This window comes from Balaenoptera physalus, assembly GCF_965194825.1.
Source record: "Balaenoptera physalus genome assembly, chromosome: 6".
NCBI lineage: Eukaryota > Metazoa > Chordata > Mammalia > Artiodactyla > Balaenopteridae > Balaenoptera > Balaenoptera physalus.
Window position 1 is genome coordinate 124,757,343 of NC_138885.1, and position 24,412 is coordinate 124,781,754.

At 39.4% G+C, this 24,412-nt stretch overlaps 1 long non-coding RNA gene across 1 annotated transcript in view; it reads right to left on the reverse strand.

Moving 5' to 3' along the window:
* Positions 1-606: 606 nt before the first annotated feature.
* Positions 607-24,412, reverse strand: part of LOC309662222 — a 45,512-nt gene continuing 21,706 nt past the window's right edge. The window contains exon 3 of the long non-coding RNA XR_014264596.1: positions 607-19,192. This is a non-coding gene — a long non-coding RNA (uncharacterized lncRNA). The remainder of the gene's footprint in view (positions 19,193-24,412) is intronic.

A 24,412-nucleotide genomic window follows, 5' to 3' on the forward strand; every position in this document is an offset into this window, starting at 1 on the left:
GATGGCCACCTTCTCTCTGGGTCTTCACATGATCTTTCTTCTGTGCATGTACTTGGGGAGAGAGAGGTAGAGGAAGAGAACTCTCTGGTGTGTCTTCTTATAAGGGTACTAACCCTATTGGATCAGGGCTCCATCCTTATGACCTCATTTAACCTTAATTACTTCCTTAGAGACCTTGTCTCCAAATACAGCCATATTGGGAGTTAGAGCTTCAACATATGAATTTGGGGGAGGGGAGACACAAACATTCAGTCCATAATAACATTCTAAGACAGTGTGCAGAGCAGGGCACCTGGAAGCCATCACCGAGACATCATGACACCTTCATGGTCATGTCCAAGTAACAAAGATCCCCTGTGTACAGCCCACTTAGGGTTCTACCTAAGTTCTTGTTTCTGCTGTGAGAGACACCACTGGGTAAGATCTGAAAGTTACTCTTTTAAAAACATGCTGCGTTTAACCTTTACATGTAAGCTTCTGGATTTATTTCTCTTCTTCTTTCCTTGGTATATGTAAAGTCTGCTCTGAGTTCACTTTGTCTACATTCAGATTTGGGACAGAGACCTGAGCAATAGAGCACTGGCTTCCTGGAGTTATAGAGTGGTGACAGTTAAGGGTCCAAGTCAAGGCTGCTGTGTCAACCCCCAGACCCATCTGGAGCATCTCCTTTCAGGTCAAATCCTGAAGGTTCAGAAGTTACGAACTTAATAAGTTAGGAAATATTCTCTTCCATAGTCCCTCTCTTTTCTACTATTATGTCTAATTTATTTTCCTTGTATTCTGTTTGCTAGAATATCCTGAATTCTACATTTCCTGAATGTTGGTTGTTATGGGTTGAATTGTGGCCCCACAAAAAAAGTCTTAACCTTCGGTACCTCAGAATGTGACCTTATTTGGAGATAAACTCATTACAGATGTAATCAAGTTAAAAGGAGGTCATTAGAGTGGCCCCTAGTACAAAATGACTGGTGTCGTTATAAAAAGGGGAAATTTGGACACAGAAACACATACAGGGGGAAAATGACATGAAGACACCCACAGGGAGAACACCATATGAAGATCGGAGTTATGGTGCATAAGCCAAGGAACTACCAGAAGTTAGGCAAGGAGACAGTAAATTGCTATTGTTTTCTGTTGTTTAAGCCCCCTGGGGGTAGTTAATTGCCGCACCCCCAGAAATATATTGGCGAAACAAGCTGAGTCAGGTTCTTGTTGGCATTAGATTACACACATCTTGCTTTATTCCTTGCAGTAACAGCCACTGAAAATTGGGGACCTTTATGGTTGATTAGATCAAAGAACTATATGCCTCAAAAGGGGAAAGACTGAAAAGGACCAGATGGGCATTTCAGAGAAGACCTGCCCCCCAAAATATTGATTGCAAGGTAGTGAGGGATGGTGTAAAGGGAAAATTATAGAGATGACAAAATTATAGAAATGGAGAATAGATCAGGGTTTCTAGGGTTTCGAGAAGGAGGGAAATGTGTGACTATAAAGAGGTAATACTAGGAGCTCCCTAGTGTGGCAGAGCAGTTCTGTACCTGATTGCTGTGGTGGTTATAAAAATCTATACATGGAATAAAATGTCATATACACACACATCCCAAGAAAATAATGAATACATTCAAAAGCTGGTGAAATACAAGTAACATCTGTAGTCTAGTTAGTTGTATTGTTCTAATGTCAATTTCCTGGTTTTGATAATGTATTATTGTCATGTAAGATTTTAGTTACCACTGAAGGAACCTAGCTGATGGGTACACAGCCTCTCTCTGTAATATTTTTGCAACTTTTTTTGTGAATTTGTAATTATTTCAAAATAATAAATGTTTAACCAAAAAGAGAGCTTAGCTGAGAGATAGGAGATAGAGATTTCAATTCTTTAATCTCTACTACCCACATGGCCTCAAATTTTGACCTCAATGGCCCCAGTTTAATCATCTGTTAAATTAATATCATAGAATGTGAATATTTTCATAATCACAACTAGTTTTTTTTTAAATAAATTTATTTATTTATTTATTTATTTTTGGCTGCGTTAGGTCTTATTTTCTGTGCGAGGGCTTTCTCTAGTTGCGGCCAGCGGGGGCCACTCTTCATCGCGGTGTGCGGGCCTCTCACTATCGCGGCCTCTCTTGTTGCGGAGCACAGGCTCCAGACGCGCAGGCTCAGTAGTTGTGGCTCGCGGGCCCAGTTGTTCCGCGGCATGTGGGATTCCCAGACCTGGGCTCGAACCCGTGTCGCCTGCATTGGCAGGCAGACTCTCAACCACTGCGCCACCAGGGAAGCCCACAACTAGTTTTAAAGAATAGATTTCAAGGGCAACAAGAGCAAAATTTTAAGCATGTACAGTTGAACTCGTTAGAATTTCAGCTCTTAGTTTAATATTTATTCCAGCCTCTCTACTAATTTCTGCTCTAATCAAACCCTGTTAGATACTTGAAAATAATATAAACATGGAACCCCCTTGGGACTGTGACACAGGTGGACTCCAAAGCAACTTCATGATTCATCAGTTGTCAGCTGGCAATCACTGCAATTATCAAATTCAGATTATCTCTAATCCTGCAGCAACATTAGTTTTACTTTTTAAAAAATGAAATAATTGATTCTAATAAGTGGTCCCAGACTTGTCATTAGTGTCTCTTCAATTCCTCCCTGGTGTTTCTTTTGAGCTCTAATCAGATCCAGTTCTCTTCAGTACAGTTTGCAGGCAATATTCATATATTCTATTTTCAAGATTTATTTTTAAAATGATGGTACTTAAGATGCTTGGTAACTGAATAAACAAGTTACAGAACTGGATTATGGATAGTCACATTTCTCTATGAAATACATGTGCGTGGGTACAGGCACATTACATTTATTTTAATACATGCATAGAAAGAATCTGGAAGAATAGACTCCATGCTGTTATCAGTAGTTATCTCTGAAGGATTGAGATTGCAAAAATGTATTTTCTAAGGAATATGTTTCCATAATATTTAATCAATAAAGATTAGGTTATGTTTGATGCCCTCCCCAATCATATTGGCCAACAATATGCATATATTAATCCCATTCCTAGCTATCTATACATCAACACACACACACACACACACACACACACACACACACAGCAGATCACTAACCCTGCAATAATAATGCAGGGGAAAGCTTAGATTACAGGGAAGAATCACAGGCCTTGTCATTCTTTCCTCTTACCTTTTAATCCAGCCTAACCTAGAAATATAACCCAATGCTACTGGTCCATTATATCCTGTCCCTAACACTTTGACTCCCTGTCTGCCTCTGAACCTCTAATCCTAAAAACTTTGTGTTTACAAGTAGTCTGTTGTGTTTGAACCTTAACTTCGTTTACTCCTATGGCAAGGAAACTGTGGCAATTTTTCCCCTTGGGCCCAGCCTTGGGAAAAGATCCCAAGCCTAAGCCCATCTGTTCTGAGAGTGGTGGCCAGGGCAAAAGATGCCTAGTAGGGTGGGTAAATAGTCAGGGAGGAAGAGGGGTCTCAGTGCTGACAGCTTGACAAACATGCAAGAGGGACTGAAAATGTTTGTTCTTACATAGAGCATCACCCAAACATAATGACATCATTTCTGTTAAAAAAAAAAATTAAGAACATAAAGAAGAAGGAACAGAAGGTCACTGCTGATGTGGCTTTTGTACATCCGAGTTCAATACACATGTATGTATTTCAGTCTAAGAATTAAAAGAAAGCTAGAGTTCTCCATGAGCAAAGGAAAGGGGAAGACAACATATATAATGTGTAACTGGTCTCCCAAAGGGGAGAGCAGATGCTACCTGGCAGATTAAAGCATGGCGGAAGGAGAGGGGTTGCATCTTGCAGGGGACCTCCAAGCAGCAAGGAAGTCTTCAAAGACTGTGTCCTGCTGACAAGTTGGTTCTTTGGGGGCCACTGACTCAGGACAAAAGATAAGTTTGTTGACAGTCCAAGCTCCCTTTTACTGATAACCTTCTCAGCCTACATACAGACTTGAACCAAAAGTCATGACACAATCATGAAGAGATTGTGTCATGAAGAGATCATGAAGAGATTCTTCTGTGGGAGAAGCCAAAGATCAATTCACAAACTGTCAGCAGTATTGTGGTGAGGGGACCACAGTTCTAAAACGTTCATGAGTCATAAGCTTGAACTCTCACGAGCACTAGATGCGTTTTCCTGAAGAACGTGTCTGTGTACACTCACACAGAAGCTTGCATAATCTCAGGGATTTCAAAAACCCAGCTTAAGAATTTTTAAAAAGCTGTATTTCCTTGCATAAGGTTAAAAGTCAGTGGAAAAACAGGAAGTTCTTAGCGTGGAACTTAGAATACTTAGGAAAAATATGGGGGAAATGAAAATAGGAAAACTAATAACAAAATGAAAGCCAAGATTAATAGGCTTAGTAAAATAGCAAAATCTCTTTGGACCAGACTTTAAACAGAAAAGTCATTTAGTAAAGCTGAATGTTTCCTCAAAGGAACAATAGAAAAACCTCAAGTGTCGGGATGGGGGTGGGAAGCTATCGTATATGAAATAAGTAGAGAAGGAGCAAGAAGAAGCCAAGTTGACTATGCAAACACCCAAATTACAAATTAAAAATAAAAAAGAAACTTGGCCAGGACTTCCCTGGTGGCGCAGTGGTTAAGAATCCGCCTGCCAGTGCAGGGATTCGGTTCGAGCCCTGGTCTGGGAAGATCTCACATGCCGCGGGGCAACTAAGCGCGTGCACCACAACTACTGAGCTTGCGCTCTAGAGCCCACAAGCCACAGGTACTGAGCCCACGTGCCACAACTACTGAAGCCCGTGCGACTAGAGCCCGTGCTCTGCAAAAAGAGAAGCCATCGCAATGAGAAGCCCGCCCACCCCAACGAAGAGTAGCCCCTGCTCACCACAACTAGAGAAAGCCCGCGTGCAGCAATGAAGACGCAACGCAGCCAAAACAAATAAATAAATAAATTTTAAAAAAAGAAACTTGGCCAGCTTACCTAAGAGAGCACAGGGAGATAGCAGGTAATTGGGCTAAAATCAGAAAATAAAAGCCAGAAATGAGATGCAAATTGCAAGACGCAAGCAAAGACTTGTACAAAGTTTTTTAAACACGTAAGGCACAAGAGACAATTACAGGGATGCTGACCTTCAAATTACTTTTTAATAAAAGATTTTTTAAATTTCTTAAGGACTTATAACTGTACAGGAATTTAGTTTGCAAAGTTCCTAGCAGTCAATGATTGCAATAATGATAATAATAATAATCATAATATTACCAATATGTCACCAGCATGAAACATAAGCTCCAGACATGAAACCTTGTTTCCATTCATTTATTCCCTCAACAACAATTTTCATATCATTTTAGTGGAGATCTTAAATTAGTAAATTCACATAAAGCATTAGATATTAATATTCTTATTGTTATCAATGTTTCAACTTGCTCAGCACCCATTCACCCTTTTGTGATTCAAGAATCCCTTTTCTCTTTTTGGAAACCACTCTCTTCCTACTCTGAATCCATGTGGGTTGGATAGGGTTGACCTCTGTTCCTAAGGTTCCTGAAGGTCTCCTGACCCCAACTAAGGCAGTCAGAGTGCCACACTCCTCAGCTATGGTTGTGAACTCATGGATCGCCCATGACCGAAGCAGACCAGTGAAAACCCTAGTTGTGATATTTGCTGAAATGATCTCTTTCTAAGACATGGGGTACTGAGGAGCAGATAAGTCTGGAACAACCAGAGCCATCTAGGCCCCTACAAAGGCAGGCATGACTGAGAGTGAAAGCAACAAAAGGAAAACCAGAGGACAAAGTTTGAGTGCAGAGACATAGGTAGGATGAAACCACCCATTTCTATTTCTAGACTTTCTAGTTACATGACTCATCGATTCCTTTTTCTTGAATAACTTGGTGTGAATTGCATTTCTCTAGCTTGCAACCCAGAGTCCTAGCCAGGAGAAGTGTGTGCCGCGTGCGTGGTATGTGCTGGAGAAATGTCAGTGTCTAAGCTAGAAGAGGTCTCCATCTTCATGGAGCTCAGAGTCTACTGAGGAAGTCTGGCATGAATAATTCATTGTGATGTATTGAGAGTAATAAGGGAGGAGTGCAGGTATCCAATGCCAAAGTTTAATAATTGGTACATCTCACCTGGTCTGAGAGATCAGAGAAGACTTCCCCAGTGAAGAGATACTTATTCTGAGATATGAAGGATGAAAAGGAGTTCATCTGGTTTAAACAGATGACATTGAAGAAACAAAATTCTTGCACATATACAAAACCCTTGAACAAAATTCTTACTCCATCTATGACATAGAAGGAAACTGAGTTGACTAATAGAATAGGCAATATCAGAAATGCAAAGCCAAGGATACACATTACATAGAAATCAAGGAATCTATAGATTTTAAAATATGTGAGACATATTAATTTTTATAAACAATGAGAAATTATATACAAGGAGACAGCTAAGGAAATATACATGTGTTCATGAATACACAGTGTTGAAGATCATTCACTCTGAGAAAACAAACTATTGGGACAGATTAGATAGAACAAATGTGTTCTGCCAAAGGGTTGAGGCATGAGGAGTTCTGAGGACTGAAAATTACTTTTGTGGTCTTAGAAAAGTCATGTAAACCTTTAGGTATCAAGTTTTTATTTAATCTAAAAGAAGACAGAGTGGTAACTAGATGATCCCTAAGAGCCTTTGCACTAATTAAATTGTGTGATGCATCTCCAGTCTAGTTTGTCAAAGCTTAATTCTGACATATTAAAGTATGATTCTGACACCTACCAAGGGCTTACTTTCCTGAGTTCATATTTCACTAGGGCCTTTGTATTGATTATTCTCTGCTTGTAGGATTGTAACTTACCTCAAAAACTTGACTTTCAAAGAAAGATAGACGCTAAAGTCCATGTTTCACGTTGTAGAGCATAGGATGTTGGCACGGTGTGATGCTTTTAAAAATCAAACAGACCTCTCAAAGCTATTCACAGAAGTATGTCTAGATTGAGAAATGACTGAAAGTAAACTACATGCATGACATATGAGTATAAAGTAATGTGTCAGGCTTCCAAAAAAAAGTACCAAGTGAGCATGGTCTCTTTCGAAGAATTCCCTTGGGAGATGAATCCTTGCTCTGAGACCTGTGCTCAGCCGCACACCAGCTACTTTCGGAAACTACCTTCTTGAATTTCCTTTAGAGACATGCTTGCTCTTTTTTTTTTTTTTTTAAGTTTCTTATTTATTTATTTATTTAGGCTGCGTTGGGTCTTCGTTTCTGTGCACGGGCTTTCTCTAGCTGCGGCAAGCGGGGGCTACTGTTCGTTGCGGTGCATGGGCTCCTCATTGCAGTGGCTTCTCTTGTTGCGGAGCACAGGCTCTAGGCATGCGGGCTTCAGTCGTTGCAACGTGTAGGCTCAGTAGTTGTGGCACACGAGCTTAGTTGCTCCGTGGAAAGTGGGATCTTCCCAGACCAGGGATCGAACCCATATCCCCTGCATTGGCAGGCAGATTCTTAACCATTGCACCACCAGGGAAGTCCCCATGCTTGTTCTTTTGACTACCCTTAAGAGTGACAAAATTTGTCCTTTGGATGATTTTTGAAAACAATGAAAATGTACTTAGCTTCAAGCCAGGTGAATAAAGTGGGTAATCAAGCTGTAGAATTCCACTTTGATCTGAGACATGAAGCAGTGAGTTTTATCCCCCTGAGCTCAAACTGACTGTAGGGCAATTTCAAATAAGATCTAAAAAAAAAATTTTTTTTAACAATTACAATATCTTGTAAATACGTGTGTCTCCTGCTAGGGTGACTACTCAAGTACATACTCTGGCCTGACAGACATAGGTAATTTTGAAATCACTTATTATACCAAATCAAATATACATAAAATTAAAATTGGGGGCCCCTCCAATAATTCTCTGTGAATTCATGATTCCAAAATATTTTGGAGTCTTTAACACGAACCATGCCTGTGCATAACAGGCACTCAAAGAGTAAGTATAATCTCTAATCTTAAAGCAGGGCAGCAGCAAATAAGTACTGGCGCCAGTCCTTGAGTTTACATTCCTATTGTAGGACCCCAGAGAGCATCTGGCAATAGACAGTAACAACAACATGAAAATTCAAGAGTATAGTGATGGGACTTTGGAGAAATTAAATGCAATTTCTGATCAACATTTTGAAAAATTAATGGAATCTAACTAAATATATGTTTTCCATGCTTGAGAGACAAGACAAGCTTCCTCAATTATATTTGGAGTAACACCTTTGAACAGATCTCCATCTTCATATGACTTCTAACCCCCAAACTAAAGTTCTGTAAGAACTTAAGAAATTTAGACTATTGTCTTTCCAACATGTTTACTGCCACTAGTTGTAACTCTTTACAGTGAAATTAATAATATTCAAATCCCACATTAGTTCACAATCTATTTTTACCTTTTGGAGAAAAGATACTTTGTCAATTAAAGTCAATGTAAAAATTCAAAGAAATTTACCAGTTAATTTTTAAATCCATAATAAAAATAATAGTATCTTAGCCTTCCCAACTTACTTAGGCAATACTCAATGTGAACAAAGAGTTTCCTGAGTGATTTTAAATTTCCAAAATGTTTGGGAGGAAAAATTGGTAATATTCATTACAATTTTTTTTGGAAATCTATGTGTATACTGAAGGACATTACAAGATATACTAAGAAAAGGGAGAAGACAAAAGAGAACAGTTAAGATGATCATACTTTACCATTAGCAGAAGTCTTCCAATAATGCACTGCACACGTTTACTCTGCAAATATCTTTAATTTTCACTTAGGAGAATTTCAATGCCTTCAAATAGTATTCACTTTAGGTCAAAAGCTATCTAAAAATGTTTCTCTAAATTTATCTTTAGTTACTAATGTTGAAGCCAACATTACTCTTAAGCAAATATGCTAAGTACCAATAAGTGGAAAAAAAGTTTTTGTTCCTAAGACAAGGAAAACACACTCTACTTCCTCCATTTTATAAAATGACCTAATTCAAAATCGTGACTGCATCAGGTCACCCAGTTCATCCACCCAAAGCCTCCGTTAGCAGATTAGGGGTATGCCATCTCAGGGTGTAAATTCTATAAGGGAGCTTGTAATACTCTGCTCAAATGGAATTGATTTGAGCCAAAAAAGATTTTACGAGGCCAAACTGTTCATATTTTCTGGGTCAGCACAGTCCCACAGAGAGAGTATAGTGGTCCCAGAGGCATGGGCCAAATTCTCCAAGAACCTAAATATGGTTTTTGGAAATGGTTCTCTTTCAGTTGAGATTTCCACCATTCCAACTCCTTCCCACCCCTAAATTCATATAGAAAATAAAAAACATTTCTAGAACAAAGATTAAAGCTGAATTTGATACTTCCTTTTGTTGCTTGATATTATTTTACAGTTAAACATTAAAACAATCTTGCACATTTTCACAATTCTCATGTTTTCTCCATGTCTAATCGATTGACAAATACTAGTTGAGCCTCCTCTGTGGGCCTATGGAAAAGGGCCCTTGCCTTTGCTGGATTTGAGGTCTAGTTGGGCAGATAGGAGACCCAAGGGAAAGAATAGCAGAACTGATAAATAAGGGTTCATTTGTGGGGTTCAGACTGCATGTTTTGGGGGAATTAAGATACTTGGGAGCTGTACTGTGTGCAGTGAACAAGGAAAATGGTCTATGTAGTGGGCGACAGATAAATGTCATCCTGGTGAGACAGCGTGTTCAGACCCCATGTCTGTCACTTACTTGCAGATTGATGGTTAGGCTGCCTCACTTCTCTAAGCGTCCAGGTACTCAGCTGTACAAAGGGGATAAAAATAGTAGCTCCTTTATGAGTTATCATGACAATTGCCAGAAGTGATACTTAGCACAGTGCCTGGCACAAATAATAGCACAGAGCTATTACTTACTCAGGAAGTAAGACTCAGTCAAGATTTTGATTGGTGGATTGGATTTTAATATGAAGAAAGAGAGATTTGGAACAGGGAGGACGTGAGAACAAACCCAGAGGCAGAAGTGATGATACATTTTAGAGATAAACGCTACTGAAATGATCAAGCCTTTTACCAACTGACACTAAGAAAGTACAGTCTTACATAATGAATATTGTGTGTATTTAATTGCAGGAAGAATGTAGATTCCTACTCCTGCTTCCCTAGAGATTCTGATTCAGTAAGTCTATGGAGAAATCCAGGAATCTCTATGTTAAAACATATTACATGTGAGTATTTTGATCAATTAGGGAGTACTCTATGCCAATAAATTGTAATGCCTAGTATTCAGAACACTAAACACGCTAGCTATTCTGTGATTCTATGGAAGCACATTTTAACACAAATTGTTGGATGATAATTAAATTATTTTTCAATAACTCAAGGCTGCATATTCTAGAGACAGAGTTTGGAATAGTTGAGAAGTAGATGGAAAGCACAGATAAAATCCCAGAATCATTGGCAATTACATTAGATAACACATCTTCATTTTACAGATACGAAAACTGAGACCCAAAGGAATTAATGACTTAGCATATTCACTATATAGTAACTATATCAGAGGCCTCGGTGAGAAAAAGCCTAGTCTTTCATTTTGCATAAGCACTTTAAGGAATATAATATTGTTCAGTATGGGAAGGAAGTAAGTTGAACAATAGTAAGAAAGGCCATGAGCCTGCAGATTTGCTAGAAAAGCAGCTTGCCTGTTGAGGCAGAGGCAAGGTCCTGAAATCTATTAAAGTAAACAGAAATTGATTTCACTTGGACTCAATCAAATGTGTATAAAAACATCTGGGTCTCAGTGGACAAAAAAGTGGCCTTGCCATGTACCTTGAGATGCACCAAAATCTGCAACCATAGCCCACAGTGAGAAAGTATGTCACTTCATCAATCCCTCCCCAGATAAAGTTGAAACTGGACAGAATCTTATTTCCTAGGCATAATTAAAACGAAATTTAGCTGTCCCAATAACACAAGGAGGGACTTTAGTAATTCCATGCATCTAAGTTAAAAACAAACTTTCGTAATACCGAACACTCCAGCCCATAAGTCAAGTTTGCTTTGGGCATTTGTATTTGGTCTGTGATTTTGCTTGGAACATTTATTCATCAAAGATCAGAACTGGATTACAAATTCAAGTGTCTTACTTAGGTCCTAAAACTTAACTCTGTCTCTACCCACTTTTGATTTATAACTACCTAAAATTGGAACGTCCTATTAACTGCTTAATTTCTAAAATATGCACATGCCCGGGGAATACTTACTATAGCCTTCCAAATGTTGCCTTCTTTTAGGGTATGGTGACCTTACTAGATTTGCATCATAGTCTTACTCATCGTTGTAATCTTTATGGTGCTCTGGAGTAGCAAAGGCCGATTTAAGTTTCATTAAGTTTCACTCTTCTCTAAAATAGGACAAACTCATTCCAGATATATAAGCCAGAAACCCGAGGGTTATACTTGACATATACTAATTTCTCATGCCTTAGAACCAATTCATCACTGATATTCGCCCCCTAAATCTTTCTAAAATCTATTTTCCTCTCATCGTTTCTAGAGCATACTCTAATCCAAGCTGCCATTATCTCTGTGAAACTCTGCTCATTGATCTGCCCTCCTCCATTCCAACTCCTCTCTGATCCATTTCCGCCCTGCAGCCAGTTATCTTTTCAAAGTGAAAGTACATTTAGGACACCTCAACCTCCTTGCTTAAAACCAGCCAACGGCTTCCCGTTCCACATCCAGCCCAGGTCAACCTTCCTAATCGCATGCATCCCTGCCCCTTGCTCTCTGCTCGCCGGTCACATTGGCTTCTTCCATCCAGTTCCTCTTATTACAAGGCTTTTGCCCTTGCTGCTCTCTCTGGAATGTTCTCTGCCTGCCTGTCCTCCTCTTTATATAGATCTCATTTTTCAGAGGGCAGTTCAAACATCACATCTTGAGGAAGTTTAACTACCCTGCCCTCAGGTAAGCTCACTAATTTTATTAATAAACATATGTGTATGTGTGTGTATGTATTTTTTTTTATCACATTAGCCTATGATAAATATATAATCAAGGTTTTAACATAGTTTAATTTATCTACGTCTAGTAAGATGCTAAAGTTTCGGGGCATGTATATATACCAATATCCATGGTACCTCCTAGATGGCAAACCTAACTAATCACTACCTGTCAAATCAAGGTTCTTATGTCTTGGCAGTAATTAGGTCTCAGTGAATAAGTTTTTCTTTGGAGATAGAAGAAAGAAGGGATTATTTTGGAAGGAGGGGACTTTAGGAAAGGGGAAAGGATTTTGCAATACCAGAAGGAGTGAGAGTTTCTGAGACGCACTTCTATGAGTTGGTGATACTTCCTAGGACGTGAAATAGATGCTGGGCCACGGAAAATCTCCCCTGTGGTGCCATCCTGGGTTGCCAGGGGCCAACCTGTGATGTCAGGACTTGTCGTTATGCCTGCAATCCTCAGCTTCCTATCTTAACTGAGTCCCTCTAGCCCTCCCCAGCTTGTCTTCTTCAGCCTGATGTTCATTCCACCCCTCCTCTCCTTCTAGAAGGAGAAGGGAAGAAAAGAAAGAAAAACATCAAAGAAAAAATGATATCAAAGAAAAAGATATATCTCTGACAGTCTTTTTCAGTGGGGAGAAGAGGTTTAATTCTCCCTGTTACCAGCTTTTACTTCCTTTGTGGATTTACCTTTCCTTTCTTATATTTACTTAATGTGTAAGCCTCCATTTTCCAAGGACCACATTCCTCTTGAACCTATTCCCTCCCTTCACTAGTTCTCAGCCCCAGCTATGCACCAAAATGGCCTGATGTGCTTTCTAGAAATACCCATATCTAATCTAGCAGGTCTGTGGTGGGAGGGGGCAGGTAGAGCTCTGTGCTTCTTAAAGTATCTTAGAGTCTAACCTCATCTAGGACTGAGAATTAACTGTTACGGTATATCAAGAATCTCTTGAATATTTTATAGCCAAAATGGAGAAAAGGCTGGCAGAATAGAAAGCAGTAGAAGGAGAGAGCAGAAACGGCATTGGAGGAAAATAACAAACAGGAAGGAGAAAAGCTAAGAAGGTTCCATTTAGAGCCCTAGAAAGATTCAGACACGTAAAGGGCTTCAGCCTGTGTGAGGCCAGGGGCGGCACCTTGTTTAAGCCACACAAGCATAGCCAGGCCTGGAGCCCAGCTCTCCTGAACCCTAGTCCACTGCTTTTTTACCTAGAGGGCTCTGAAGGGTAAACCAAGCTTGAATCAGATGCCAGCTCCAGTGGTGGTCAGAGGAGGGCGGGACTGGGAGGGAGTTGGTCCTAACTCCGGAGCTTGGACTCTGGAAGCCCAGACGGTTCTGGTCCCTCCTGTTGGTCTGCTCTTGGAGCCGGGGTCACAGATGGACCATTGGGTCAGAGGGATCTGCTGAGCCTGAAGGGTTATGGGTCTCAGTGCCTGGGCAGGGAAGCAGATGGGGCCATGGCAGCTGCGTCCCTAGTGTGAGCAGTCATACTGACCAAGGCTCAAGACTGCAGTGGACAGTGCCTTCCCTGCAAGGCTGGGCTCATGCGGCCACCACTGCCTGGACCAGCCTGCGCAAACCGGCCGAGACTCCCGGGAGATGTCTACACTGGACTGATGAACTTGAAGAACATGAACAGGAATGTGAAGCAAACTGAAAAGCCTTGAAAAAATTATCTGCTAATAGGTTAACTGAATATTAGAATATGTTGTAGCAAGTATGCCTTGCCTTAATTCTGCAGTCTGAAGGTAAAGTACGGTTGATGGGTTAAAGTCTGAAAACCGTTTTCCTTAAACGGCATTTAAAAATCTATAAACATAATAAAAATCTAAATGATTTCAATTTAAAGGAAACAAATCTTGACTTTCCATTGGCAGACTGTGTATGTTGAGATGGTTTCCATTGAAGGTATTGGATTTCTATTAACCCATTCACATGATCGTCTCCTGTCCCCTTGTGGCCAAATGTGGACACTTGAGAGCCAGTTACCTGGGGTAGAGCCTCAAAGTGCAAAACAGAGCAGGTGCGGATGAAAGTTAGTGCCTCCATCTCATGAGGATAATACCCAATCTAGGCAATGTATGCCCAAGAGAATTCAATTATTTGATGAACTTACAATTAGTCTAGGCTTGTCTGCAGAGGCACAAAGCTTTTGAGATGACCTTTAAAGTCCAGGAAAGGAAATTTGAGGGGATGGCACCCCCTGCTGCTCAGTCTTATCATGACCAGAATTTAATAGCTGAGAGCCAAAGGAATGATTAATCTGAGATGTTCGTGTAAATGAGGTTATGGTTAATACGAGATATTCACGCAAGATTGCGACTCCTCCCAGCAGGCCCTCTGACAGTTCCAGAGCGTCACCTCACTCTTCTTTAATAACTGGCCTGTAAATGGTTCATCTTTAGGCGGTTTCCATCTCCCTTCTTTCCTCTAACCCAAGCACCAAGAGTACTTAAGAGTAAGAATAAAGCCACGTGATGCCTTTGGAGTCCAATCTCGCACTACACCTATTCTTCCATTCTTCAAGGTCAACACAAATGCCATCATTTCTTATCCTTTATTTATAGATTATCTTCTTTTTCCCTAATTCACTTTGCAGAGAACTCTCCCACTTTCAAAAATGAATTTCCACCACTACCATGGAAATCTCTAGTCTAGATCTAGACCAATAAAGACTCCCTTATTCAATGAGGGGTGGGGGGGGAGCCAAATAAAAATACGCTTTTGTTCAGTTCTTGAAATGTTCCAATACCACATCACGTCTTAGCTGTCCAAATCCTATGGAAAACCTCACCATTGTTTGCTTCACGGCAAAGGCCAGCTTCGTTCTCAGGGTGCCCTCCTCTTTGGTTGATCCCTCTTCTCCAGGATAAGTGTTTTGTAGTGTCCCCTGGCTGCCTAAGGACCCCAATGAGGACGTCCACCTTTTCCTGTCTTTTGTGAGCCCTTATGTGCTGCGCTCACTGTTTGTTCCTCTGATAACCACTCCCACCAGATTTACAACCATCCACAGTGGTTCCAGTCTCCTTCCTTATGTGATATAAAAATATGTCACATAATATCCCAAAGGAATCAAACTGTTCAAAATCTTCCTTTTTCCCAGATAAGTAGACTTAAGGAAAGGACATTAATGGTGTGAAATTCAAGTAAGAACTAGACTATTTTAGCACAGATCCTCTCACACGTTAACAAGTCCACTCACGTGAAATTTGAGTGAGCTTTGTAAAATTTTTCAGATATTTCAGCATCTCCACTATGATATTTGAAGCCTCTTTCTCTGCTTTTGGGGATCCGCTGTTCTGAGTGGCCAGAGACCTCTGAACTTCTTCAACGTATTCTAAGAATGTAAAATAATGATAATAACAATTATAATAAGCCAGTGCATTTAGTATGGTTTAATTGTATGAATCTAAAGAATGTAATTCTTTTAAGCTTACAATTTTCTCTTTTTTATAATATGGCAAGTCTAAGAAACTGTAAACTAAATGATTTTTCCAGGATGCCAAGAAATCACTAGCAAACAGAGACTTATTCACCATTTTCTGCAAATCCTGATCTATTAATCAACTGGAACATGGCTTTACTCTCTAAAAGAAGCAGGAAGAGAAATACCTCAGCCTTCATAGTTATTGGACCAAATAAGATTATATCAAAGTAATGGAAACTCGAACTGGAATGGTGACTGAATACTTACCTTTAAAAAGTTCAAACATTAGAGCAAATGTTACCTAGAATGTATCTCTGGGTTTGTTTGCTTGTTTGTTTGTTTGTTTTTGTTGTTCCATTTGGCTTTGTTTGGCAAGAAAAACTTAACTGAGTAGAATTTTTATACCTTACTCATTTTAACAGGAACATGTATGGAGACGCCCAAATTGCCAATCAAGAGTATTTATCCACATGGGAAAATCCTAAGGATGTTAATTATAAATGGTTTATCACCAAGTCAGATGTTGAAAGGAGGGTTGAAAGGCAACTTTGAAAAAGGACATTTTGTTCCTCCAAAAATAAGAGCTTTTCTTTTACTTCTTTGGAAATAGCTAAATCTTGGATTCTTTCACTATCAGATCAACAGCTGAGACTTTTCTTATGATTTCCCCCCATCAAGAAGCTATAACTCATCATATCTGCAAGTATAGATAACAACTAGGTCAGGATTCTCTGTGGAACGCATCTTGTGGGGATGGATATAAACCCAACTCAGGTTGTGGTGACCCTGTGTGTTATTGGTCCACTTGTTAAGGTAATTTGCTCATTTCCAGAAACTTTGTACAATTATTAAGTGCACACCCACTATAAAAAGTAACTTGTGCTTGAAGCTGTGTGCTGCTGTCCAAGGCTGCAACAAACAGGTCGGGATGTTGTATTCTCAACCACACTGCAAGGATCCTGGTAAGAACCGCCAAATGTCACCCAGGTATTGATGGTGAGTTTCCTGTCCTCTGCTACTACTATTCGGATATTGACAATGTCTGCTGCTGTTTTCCTGCTGCTAAGGCAGTAAAGGCTGGAAGTGCTCAGATTTCTACAAATAAAGAACAAACACACTCTGTTTATGAAAACAAAGCAAACCAATAAGCTGCCTAAGATCAGCTTGATTCTAAAATAAAAATGCGTATTTTTAAAAGCATGTTGATACCAGCCCCAACTTGAAAATTTAATTAGGATCATCTGGATGACAGCGAGACATAAATGCAGGAACTAGCAAAATCAGTATCATTTTTGAAGTCTCATTTTCATTATGTCCCTTCCTCTTGTCACCACTGTGAAGGATTTCAAGTGCCTGTCTCATCCATATGGTGACATTTTCTCATACGCTGAACTGAACCATAGCCATCAAATTACCGCCCTGACTCAGAGAGTAGCCCATTTTTGAAAGGGCTAAATTATCAGTGATTTAACTCTTTCCGAGGAATTAAGAACTCAAAATTAATGGTACTTGATGCTATTTTTCATTCTTTCTGATTTGCCTGCTACATTGGACAAAACTGTATTAGAATCTAAGGTTCTTCAGTCAAAAGAAAACTATGGATGTGACAAAGCAGGCTTCCTCTTGTGCCATGTGTGGAAGTATTGAGTGGTAGGACATTTCTGGAAGCAATCTGTCCTCGTATAACAAGGGCTTTAAAAGGCAAAAAATACAGCTTGGCTCAGGAATTTCAGTGCTGGGAAGTCATCACAGAACTTGTTAATTTTCCCCTAACATCCATGCTCTCTGTCATCTTTAGGTAATAAAACCCCTGCATTTAAGCTGGGGACAGAGCTGCCCAGATTAAGCAATCCATATCCTAGTCACCCGTGCAGCCAAACATGGACTTATTTACTGATTAAGGTCAAGCTAAGAGAATGTAACTGGAAACACTGTGCGCAGGCTTCCAAGAAATGTCCTTAAAAGATAGTTGATACAAGCCTATTCTCTCTCCTTTTGTGCGGCTTGGAAAATGGATGGCAGGGCTATATCCCAGATCATGAAGTGAGGTCCTCATGCTATTGGTCAGATCAGAAAACTGGAAGTGGACTGGGTCCCAGACAACTGTGGAGTTACCATGTCACTCTAGAAACTCAAAGTCCTTTCTTTTTCTTGTCACATCTCTAAAACTGTATTGTTTTTGTGTTAAGATGTTATATACGCCTAAGTTCTAACAATTGCTTTGAGTCACTCATCTCTTGGTATGCCCACGTGTATGCACAGTGCACACGCTAATAAACTTCTCTTTACTGTTCTCTTACTAATCTATCTTTTGTCAGCCTAATGTTACAGGACCCAGCTGGAGAGCCCAGGAGGGTAGAAGGAAAAAAAGAATATTTTCCTCTCCTACACTGGAATGTTACCTCAGCACCCAAAGCTAAGTGACTTAGAATCCAATATCACTTTTGCTGAGTCACAGCTAGGAGGAGGTTGGTGGAACCTTAAGTAATTATTGGTCTGTCATGATAAATGGTCCTAAGAATTATGCCTCATATAATAAAGGTATCACTTCAGTGGCACTAATCACATTCTCAGGGTTGTGAAAAGCAATCTGTACTTCTTATTTAAATGGGAATAAAAGACTTTGACACTCTATTGGATTTTTTCATTACCTGTGAAGGCACTTTTTAGATTCTATTCTATTTGCTTGACTTCTTGCAATGAACAGTTTATAATTATAAGCAAGTAAGCTAAAGATATATCTTTCAACTGACAAAAACAAAAACTCAGGGAGCAAAAACAGGTCTCATATTCTTCCTTCTTGCTCTGCCGCTGCAGGCTGAATCTTGTGGGACATCGGTTACCACTGATGAATTGTTTTAACAAAAGGGTCACCCTTGCTTCCGTGGAGATAATAATTTTCATGGTTTAAAACTCCATTGGAGTAGGACAAAAATAAACAGGTATATCATTTTGCTCAAATGTGTTCAGGAAAATCTAAAATTTCAACAGATAGTTATAGTACATGGAGAGTACATTTTATTCAGAAGAAACTTCATGTGAATCTTTTTAGCAAGAAAACCACCCTAGGGGGGGGCTTCCCTGGTGGCGCAGTGGTTGAGAATCCACCTGCCAATGCAGGGGACACGGGTTCGAGCCCTGGTCTGGGAAGATCCCACATGCCGTGGAGCAACTAGGCCCATGAGCCACAACCACTGAGCCTGTGCTCTAGGGCCCGCGAGCCACAACTACTGAGCCTGCGCGTCTGGAGCCTGTGCTCCGCAACAAGAGAGGCTGCGACAGTGAGAGGCCCGCGCACTGCAATGAAGAGTGGCCCCCGCTCGCTGCAACTAGAGAAAGCCCTCGCACAGAAACGAAGACCCAACACAGCCAAAAAAATTAATTAATTAATTAATTTTTTAAAAAAAGAAAACCACCTTAACCCCATCCCCTACTTACAGTTTTTCTTTTTTATAATTTGAATTTTCATGTATTCAGCTTCCTAAAAGATGAGCATATTAAGAGTTTAAATTGCATGAAAGAGAGAGAATAACAGCAGCAACAAGAACAATCACAGAAAGGAAACCCTAAAACTTCCTCCACTGGTTGGCTGTGCCCATAAAATCCGTGTAAGCAGAGGGCCTCCAGTCTCCTGGCAAATGTAACCCAGGTAACAGTCAGTAACATGTCTATACTGGCGACTATCTCCTCTTCAATCATTAGAAACATTGGGCTCCAGGTTTATAGAAGTTACCATGAACAAAATAGCTCTGCAAAAAGAAAACATTCTTTTAGGCCATTAACTCCCCAAGGCCTGTGATTTGTTTGTGGTTTCTGATAAGCGAGTGGCAGCACAATTAGGCAGAGCAAAGATTTGGGTTATGGGTCCTGAGATCCCATCTAAATCAGTGATATTGTACAAACTGCTATGCATACGCATCAGACAAATTTGGTTTTTTGATTTTTTATTTGAGATTTTTCCAACCTGTACTACAGTACAGAGAATAGGATAACAAATCCCCACGTGGGGACTTCCCTGGTGGTCCAGTGGCTGACTCCGCACTCCCAATGCAGGGGGCCTGGATTCGATCCCTGGTTCGGAACTGGATCCCACATGCCACAGTTAAGAGTTTGCGTGCCGCAATTAAAGATCCCACATGCAGCAACGAAGATCCCATGTGCCACAACTAAGACCCGGCGCAGCCAAAATAAATAGATAGATGATAGATAGATAGATAGATAGATAGATAGATAGATAGATAGATAGATAGATACTTTTTAAAAATCCCCATGTGAACATCACACAGTCTGGTAGGCTGAATAATAGCCTCCAAAGAGACCAAGCTCCTTAGTCCATTGAAGCCATGAATGTTTCTTTATATGAGAAAAGGGTCTTTTCAGATGTGATTAAATTAAGGATCTTGAGATGGAGTGGCTATCCTGGATTATCCAGGTAAGCCCTATTGTATAATCACAAACATCCTTAGAATAAGGAGGAAGAGGGAGATTTGATTTCAGACAAAAGAGAAGAAGACCCTGGGATGGAAGCCGAGAGAAGCAGATGCTATGCTTCTGGCTTTGACGATGGAGGAGTAGGACCTGAGCCAAGGAATAAAAGAAATGCCACTCAAAACACTGGAAAAGACAAAGAAATAAATGGATTCTCCCCTAGAATCTCTAGAGGAAGCATGCCCTGCAAACACCTGATTTCAGTTCAGTGAAACTATTGGGACTTCCAATTTCTGGAACTAATTACAGTGTAGAAGAATCAATGTGTGCTGTTTGAAGCCAAGTTTCTGGTAACTTATTGCAGCAGCCATAGGAAACAAATACTACCAGCTTCAACAATTATCAGTACACATCAAATCTTGGCCCCTCATTCACACACACACACACACACACACACACACACACACACACACACACACACACACTCTCCCTTCCATCGCCATTAGATCACTTTGAAGCAAATCACATATATAATAATGGTTTATCCATAAATACTTCATTTTGTTTCCCTAAAAGATATGGACTCAAAAAATAAGCATAATATTTTAATCTAATTAAAAATAATTAACAAGAAGTTTCTTTTTAATTAATTAATTAATTTATTTATTTTTGGCTGCATTGGGTCTTCATTGCTCTGTGCAGGCTTTCTCTAGTTGCGGCAAGTGGGTGCTACTCTTCGTTGCGGTGCATGGGCTTCTCATTGCGGTGGCTTCTCTTGTTGCGGAGCACAGGCTCTAGACGCACGGGCTTCAGTAGTTGTGGCACGCGGGCTCAGTAGTTGTGGCTCACAGGCTCTAGAGTACAGGCTCAGTAGTTGTGGCACACGGGCTTAGTTGCTCTGCGGCATGTGGGATCTTCCCGGACCAGGGCTCAAACCCGTGTCCCCTGCATTGGCAGATGTATTCTTAACCACTGCACCACCAGGGAAGCCCAACAAGAATTTCTTAATATAAATATCCTTTCAGGTTTCAAATTTCCCAAATAGTTCCTAATTGTTTTTTATACTTGGAACATCTTATTGGTTTGTTTATCTCAGGATTCAAGTAAACTCCATACATTGCATTTAGTTGATTTACCTCTTATTTTTTAGTTTTTGCTATGCTGTCCAATGTGGTAGCCCTTAGCCACATGTGGCTATTTAAATTTAATAAGTTATTTATAAATTAAACAATATTTAAAATCAGCTCCTCAGTCTCATTAGCTGTACTTCAAGTCTTCGATTCTAACATGTGGTTAGTAGTTACCTAACTGGACAGCACAGATGTAGAGAATATTTTCATCATCTCAGAAAGTTTTATAGGTTATCCCTTTTCCTCCCTCCCTTCCTCCCTTCCTTCCTTCCTTCCTTCTTTCTTTGTTTCTGTCCATCTGTCTTTCATTTTTTTTTGTCCAGTAGAATTTCTTATATTCTGAATTTTGCTGATAGTATCCCCATGATGTCATTTAACACATCTCTCTCCCTCTTATGTTTTCTGTACACTAGTAGTTATATTTAGGGGTTTAATCATTTTTTTTGGAAGAATACTTCACAAGTGAAGTTGTGAATTTCCTATTGTATCCCATTAAGGTACAAAATGTCTGATGATTTCTTTTTTTGTTAAGATTAATCAGATTAAAATTAGTTGTTTTAGCAGTCATTGATCATTGTTTGCTTATAACCAAATTTTTTAAGGAACTGCAAAATTGTAGTACTCTAAATTTCACCTTATTTCCTTTGTTTATTTATCAATTTTATCTATTATGTAGAACGTAGAGTTTTTCATTATCAAATATTTGCTTATCTGAGGTGTATTTCATAAAGAAAATGTAGGAATATAGTTTGATTGTTTTCACTTATTTAGAATTTTGTTTTTTGAATTATCAATTGATTCCTCAGCATCTTCTAAAGGAGACCAATGTCAATGAGCTGGGTTGTTTTTTGCTTGTTTTTTGTTGTTGTTTGTTTGTTTTTGGTTTTGTTTTTTTTGAGTGAGGAGGGGAATATTATCATGAACTCATGAATTCTCATATATTTGATGTGTTTCAATCCATTTCAGGATGTTTTGTTTTATTTTGTTTTGTTTTTACACTCAAATCATCTGATTTTTGGCAAGTAAGAACCCCTTCAAGCTGGCTTTTGAATCCTTCTGACATATCCCCAATAACCTTTAATAGCTTCCTTGCTTTTCATTATAAAAAGATGCCCAAGTTCATCTAATCCAGATCTGGAATTAGTCATACCTCTAAGGACCCCTGAGTCCTGTTAGTGAGAAATAGCATTAGAAATCATAATCTAGGAGGTCAGGGTGCTTATTTGTACTAGGCTCTGTAACAGAGAGGAACAAACCTGACTCCACATTGGATCTATTCCTTTAGCTCGAACCCTTGTGCTCTGCTGCCTGTGCTTAGTCATGGAGCTCTGTACCTTTTGTAAGAGAATGTTGCCTACACCTTGAAATATACACCTTAGCCCAGTCTCAAGGCTCTAACCTTTAAAAGTATAACACTTTTCCATTCATACAGAGATAAAAAGTTGCAGAACACAGAGTAACATTTGTCTTGTTGGAAGCTTATAGGAACATTGTGACCAGACCTACCTGGACAGCTGCAAGAACAAAGGATTCCGGCACCAAGAAGTCTGCAACAACCAGCCACACCCCCTCCCCTTTTAGTACAAAAGAAGCCTGAATTCTAACTCAGGCAAGATGGTTCTTTGGGACTCTAGTCCACCATCTTCTTGGTCTGCTGGCTTTCCGAATAAAGTCACTATTCCTTGCCCCAACAATTCGTCTCTTGATTTATTGGCCTGTCACACAGTGAACAGTACGAGCTTGGACTCGGTAACAGCTTTGCATAGTTTCTATTTTTAAAATATAGAAGAAAATATATCAATCTCAAGCTAATATTCCCATTTCAGAGTTTTTGTTTGATTTTATATTTGTAGCTATTTTCTCTCTGAAAGTTTTGTTTCCTGAAAACATTAACATATTAATTTGCTCTATCCCAATAATATATATTATATACACATGATAGTAAGACTAATGATATGATTATTGAAACTTCTATTTCTTTACAGTTGTGTGTGTATGTATCCTTAGGATTTATCTGATAAAATCTATAAGGTCAAACTACTGTGTTTTCAATTCAAATGAGTGATTATGTAATATTCTAAAGCAATTATTCCCAGTGTTCCCTTAAGATTTAGTAAATAAAGGGAATGAGTCAAGCATTTATCCTCTTTCTGATACAAACTGTGCCACCATCTTTATGTAACCAAACAATAAATGATTATAGAAGTATTCCAGGTAATAAATGCAGAAGAAGAAAATTAGAATATTATTTTACAACCCCCAGTGAATTAATAGGTCTAAGCATTAGATATCAACAACTTCGACCATCTTTTTATTTTTTTTAATATTTATTTATTTATTTATCGTTATTTTTGGCTAAGTCAGGTCTTAGTTGCAGCATGCAGGATCTTTCATTGTGGCGCGCGGGCTTCTCTCTAGTTGTGGCACGCGGGCTCGGTAGTTGCCCAGTGACATGTGGGATCTTAGTTACCTGACCAGGGATCGAACCCGTGTCCCCTGCATTGGAAGGCAGGTTCTTAACCACTGGACCACCAGGGAAGTCCCCAACTTTGACCATCTTAAGAAGAGACACTCAGCTATTACATATCTCTTCATGGAAGACAATGCATGCTACCACCTATCAAGTAGTCTTGCCACCACCAACATCTCCTCCAAAATAAGAACCTGAATATGATCAATATCCTAGATGCAACTACCAATTTTCTTTTTTATCTATAGAAATATAGATACCAGAGAAACAAGTTGAACTATGACACTAGGAAGCAATCTGCAAAATCCAAACTGTGGAACACTCTACAAGACAAATGGCCCAGGGTCTTCAAAAATCAAATTGCAAGAGAGAGGGGGAGAGAGAGAGAGAGAGAGAGAGAGAGAGATGAGGGAGCTGAGAGCCTATAGATTAAAAGAGACTTAAAATATACAGCAACCCATCAAAATATGTGGATTTATTTGAATCCTGAGTTAAAATTTTTGTATCATTTATGATATAACTGGAAAATTTAATGCTGACCAAATGGTTAGCTCAATCTTAACCTAATCCCTTCCCTTCTCGGGTGAGGCCACTTCCAGTTCTGCTACATCATTTACTCCTGCCTTAATTTTTATTTTAGGTATAACAATGATTTTGTTTAAATATTTTAAATTCTTGTCTTTTAGAAATACATACTGAAGTGTTTGCAGGAAAAAAAGATATGAATTGAATTTGCTTTAAATTAACACAGGAAAGGAGAAATGAGTGGGGTATAGGTGAAATGAGATTTAATTATTATTTTTGGAGCTAGGTGATGTATACATGGGAACAACTTTTTCCTAATAAAAAGTTTAAAAAAAAATCAGATGGCAGAAGGAAGAAAGAGGAGAAAGGAGAAAGTGGAATCAGCTAACTTTATCATAATGGGAAGTTAGTCAAAA